The sequence below is a fragment of the Pieris brassicae genome, chromosome 10 (assembly GCF_905147105.1).
Source record: "Pieris brassicae chromosome 10, ilPieBrab1.1, whole genome shotgun sequence".
In the NCBI taxonomy this organism is placed as follows: Eukaryota; Metazoa; Arthropoda; class Insecta; order Lepidoptera; family Pieridae; genus Pieris; species Pieris brassicae.
In genome coordinates, this window is record NC_059674.1 from 11,869,098 (window position 1) to 11,874,656 (window position 5,559).

Here is a 5,559-nt window from a genome sequence, read left to right on the forward strand (position 1 = left end):
TTTAGAGTATTTTTTTTCAGGCGTTACGTTTATAGACGTAAAATGAGCTTCATATAGGTATAGGTCCAAAGGTGTTCGTTTTTACATATGTCATCAAGTGACTTGACAGCAATGATAATATATATAAAAAATCGTGAAAAATAATTGACTGTATTTTTAAAATAGCATTAAAAGTGATTCTAAAAAGTTAATACAACAACATGATCTATCAATGATTACGATTTTAATACTACTCTAATGGCAGGTTCATATCCTACTGAAGATAAGATTTTACTTTAAAAAATTTCCTTTAACAAACTATATTATATTTGAATATTCTCTCGAGCTATCAATTTTTTTTAAGGTTACACTTATTTTACATCAAAGAATATTGCATTTTAGCTTTGAAATTTAATGCTCAATTAGTTAGTGACTGATAGCTCATAGATTATGAATTGAGGATTTTTTTTTAAAATAAAATATCCTTGAGTATATGTCTACTGTCTATCTCTCGCATTTTACTACTTACCCATTCTCCATAATAAAAATTAAATGATTTATATTTCGACAAAAATAATTTTAATAACGTATAATTTTACTTTTAATAAAGACAATTTATTTGTAATCTGTTTTAAAATAATTGCTACAGATTGTAGTCCAATTTGAAAATCTTTTTGTTTAAAACGGATACTTCTTGCGTGATGTGTGTGTTTGTGTGATATGGACGATGATCATATCACCAAAAGAAACCAAACTAATTATTTAACTTATAGTTACAATTTAAGTGTTTTGTATTGACTCGCCTAAATCTGAAGATATACACTTTATTGGTTACGTAGTGGAAAAATTTCTTTTTAGTGTTTGTTGAAATCAATGAGAAATATTTAAAATCTTGTATTATGTATGCTTACAAATTTTTCAATAAAAAAAACACCATGATTTTTAAATTTATTAATAAATATTACCGCTTCATATTGTCGTTTTGCATTTATGTAATTAATTCAAAATAAGCATTTACTTACTTCAGAAATACGTTGTATTACTAATGCACATGACTTCTAGAGCAAAATCGGATTTGATTGCTGGTGAAATAAGAATTTTTACTGTTTGGTAGACCGATTATCAGCTGTTGGCTTTATAAAAATGAGCAGTGATATAGACCCTGACAAGTGTACCCCATTGCGCTAAATAGGAAAAGTATATATTATCGTCTAACTGTATATATCTTCTTGACATTTATACTTATTATTATTAGTTAACCAAGCACATTAGATCAAGGTTATACGATATAGAAAACTTCTAGAGTTCAGTTTGGATATCACTATTTTAATTCTAAAATTTAAATATATGGATAACAACAAAGGGTTAAGAGCAATGTTGGCCTAGTGGCTTCAGCGTGCGACGCTCATCCCTGAGGTCGTAGGTTCGATCTCTGGCTGTGCACCAATGGATTTTCTTTCTATGTGCGCATTTAATATTACCTCGAACGGTGAAGGAAAACATCGTTAGGAAACCGACTTGCCTTAGACCCAAAAAGTCGCGGCGTGCGTCAGGCAGACGGCTGATTACCTACTTGCCTATTCAATTCCTATACAGATCATGAAACAGATACAAAAATCTGAGGCCAAGATCTAAAAAGGCTGTAGCGCCATTGATTTATGGGTAACAACACACTTTTTGGGTGAAACAAATATACGAGTTCTATTTTGATAGGACTTAAAGATTTTAATATTCAAAGCTCTTTATTACATTATATAATACTTATTGTATATATTTAACAAATTGAGACATATCTACTTACATACCAATAATGTACCGAGAAAATACCGCTATCGTGGCTTAATTATTACCTAACCTGTATTACATCCTGGATTCGATTCGCTGTATTAATCAGTTTTACTACAAGTAAATGATCACCTTCTAAAGCGTATGCTTCATATGCTATTGGCTGGTATGGAACAACGTATGAACAATTATTTGTATATAACAATTATCAACGTATTTAATTACCTAAGAAGATAATTTAATGTACCTGTGAATTTTTTATATGTTTAAATGTTGGTAAGATGATATATGAACAAAGAAAGCACGATTCTAACTATAGGTCTACTTTTTTTTTATACGACTGTCCACAGTCACATGGAGACGGCTCACGAGTGCGTTGCCAGCCTATCAGTGAGCTTTTTTATGGATACAGTCGAATATATTGGAGATACTTTGGGCAAAGTTTTCACAATTATTGGTTTGCCACAAGGTCTATTAAAAATGCTCAGTTGTGGAATAAGGGACGACATTGATCTACGTTTACTGCCCCGACGCCGTAACTTAAAATTTAGCCGATATATATATATATATAATCCGAACAACCGTGGAAAGGGTGCTGTGTCATCTGTATACAGTATTCTATGTGGGGCAGGATCTGCATTAAGTCATTTAAAATGCCTTATTCGCTACTAGAATGAATAAGCAGGATTTACATAAACACTTCAATGTTATATGAAGTTAAAACATTCACCCAACTATCAACAATTAGTAATAATTAACCTTATCTGTACGAGAGCAAATAGTGCTAGTTCAAAGTTTAATGATAGCCCGCTAAGGTAAACGGATATAAAGTTTCATTATGTTGGTATTAACAATAAAACACTAACAGATTATCTAGGTTATTCTTTCAGGCATCATAATGAATAAGATTTCTATGTAATACTCGTGCTTAGTTTTGTGCATAGGTGTAAGTTATAACACTTAATGTGTTGGTTGAAATTTTTACATTTAACTAAATACAGTATAAATGGACATATTTAGCGAATTATCACAGACCTCCTCAGAACACTTTTCCAATAAAAATTTATAGTTTGGCGAAAAATTAAGGTACTACGATTGATCATAATATTACAGTTTTTCATATAGGTTGACCATGGCATAGCGATAAAATAAAATTAGTTTGATTTATTTAAAAAACGGTAAACGAGTTTATGCTATGATAATAAGCCGTTTGTGCTATTATACTTGAACCATTAGATTAAGCATTTAAGCATTCAAGACAATTACAGCAGAATCAGTAAGGTCATAGTGTAAAAACACAGGAGGTCAAACATCCTTTTAACCAGGAAAATTAATTTGAAAAAGATACAGAAATGCTTTGCCAACGTACATACTCAAACTCAAAATAACTTTATTCATATAAGTAACCCAATACACTTGTGAACGTCAACAGAAAAGATATTTAATTGATTCAAAATTTACATTTACACCAATTTGCAAGTCAAGGGCGTAGAGCGGGCAAGAAGAACTGACAAGTAACTCTCCACCACTCTTTTTAATTCCCAAGTTTTGAGTCATACAAATTGTTTGTAAGGCAGAGCAGCCACAAATATTTTAACTGGAGCAATCATTTAAATAATCGTCAAATTTATAAAAAGCTTTATTGACTAATTTACCTTTAACGAGAGTTTTGAAATTATCTAGTGATAATTCGCTAATTTCGCTTCGGAGTTTGTTGTAGAAACGAATACACTTTAAGGAGTATTCATATAAGGAGTAGTTTATCGTCTAAACCTTTGTAGTACGCTTAGATTTGTTCTGTTTCTATGCGTGTGAAAGTCACCATTTGTTTTAAAATCGTTTATACTTTTTTACACATCCAACAAGACTTCAAGAATATATTGACCATATAGTGTTAAAATATTTAATTCCTTCAACTAACCCCCAAATAGCCCGCAGTTACAGTTTATTGGCTTACATGATAACATAGTGTTGTCTTTGGTTAACATAAAAACAAAATTGTTTTCTTTCTTACACGATAACATTATTGTGTAAGACTAATTTGGAAGTCTAAGTTAGCAGAAACGTAGCTTCTGTTTTATCTAGAACAGAAAGAGGCTACCGAAGACCAAATGCTATATAGGTAACTTTCATATTGAGCCGCTACCAAAGACACTAGACAATGCCTTAGAATCGCAAATTGTGAACGATTAATAAAACAAATGGCATTCACCTCACAGAGAGGTTCATGCATCTTGTCAATAATTCATATTTATCTGACTGATTATTTACGTCAATACGCACTTAATGTGTTGGAAATCACGCTTCAACATCCTTTCATTATATTTCTTTTAGAGGCGAGTCTACGGGATACCCAAATATGGCAGTCACCACAACGGAGGTTTGAGGGAGGAGTAAGCTTACTTTATAAAAAACTTGAGTTAGGATTTAGTATTTCCAACGGAAGATATCCATCGGAAGCCGCTTCTAGAATTGGAAATCATGTTTTATACTGTAGCTTTTTTTTATAAAATTGGGGGCAAACGGGCAGGAGGCTCACCTGATGTTAAGTGATACCGCCACCCATGGACACTCTCAATGCCAGAGGGCTCGCGAGTGCGTTGCCGGCCTTTTAAGAATTTGTACGCTCTTTTCTTGAAGGACCCTAAGTCGAATTGGTTCAGAAATACTTCAGTGGGCAGCTGGTTCCACATAGTGGTGGTGCGAGGCAAAAATTGCTTTGAAAAACGCTCAGTCGTGGAACGTCGGACGTCGAGGTGATACGGGTGGAATTTTGTATTCTGCCTCGACGTCCGATGATGAAACAGGTAATGATGAAGGTATTAATCCGAACAACTCCTCTGAACACTCTCCATGGTAAATGTGGTAGAAGATGCAGAGTGACCCCACATCTCTACGCAACGCCAAAGGATCGAGCCACTCGGAGAGGGATTGGTCATCGATGATTCGAACCGCTCTTCGTTGGATACGGTCAAGTGGAAGGAGCTGGTACTGTGGAGCCCCCGCCCAGAGGTGAGAACAGTATTCCATGTGGGGCCGTATTTGCGCTTTATAGAGTTACAAGCGGTGGCCCGGAGTGAAGTACCGTCTCGCCTTGCTGAGCACACCAAGCTTTTTGGAGACTAATTTAGCCTTTCCCTCCAAATGACCGCGATACTGAACGTCGTTCGATATGTCAACGCCAAGTATTCCGATGCTGGCTGTGGCTTCAAGAAGAGTGTTTTAGTAATACTATTATAATAATAGTAATGTATACCTTTATAATTAAATACCTTTGTGTAGGATGGATGTTGTGTTTATTCTCCGACCCTAAAAGGAAGCATCCTCAGCCCGTCTCACCACTCACTAGCCTGAAGGCCCTAGTGGCTAAGGTTAAGAAGTAAGTAGGCTTAGAACAACTTTTTTATCGATTATGGGATCATCATCGTAATGATTTTTGCCACAGATAGTAGGTATCGCTACACATTTACATAATTACATATAAATAATAATAGCTATAGAGACTACGGCGTACTCAGTTGCAAATGTTAGGCAAATTTTTTTTAAAATCCAGTATGAAATGAATAAGTCTTTCTTTGTCTTTCTATACAGAGGTAAAAAAAAATCAATAACGCTTCAACCTTTTTAGGTCTGGATCTCAGATTTCAGTGTGTGTTTCATGATCATTTGTTAATCTAATTGGCAAGTGGGTGATGATCAACCTTCTGTGCCTGACACACACCGCCGACCTTTTGGGCCTAAGGCAAGCCGGTCTCGTCCTTCACCGTCCGCGCGAATGTTAAATGCGCCCATAGA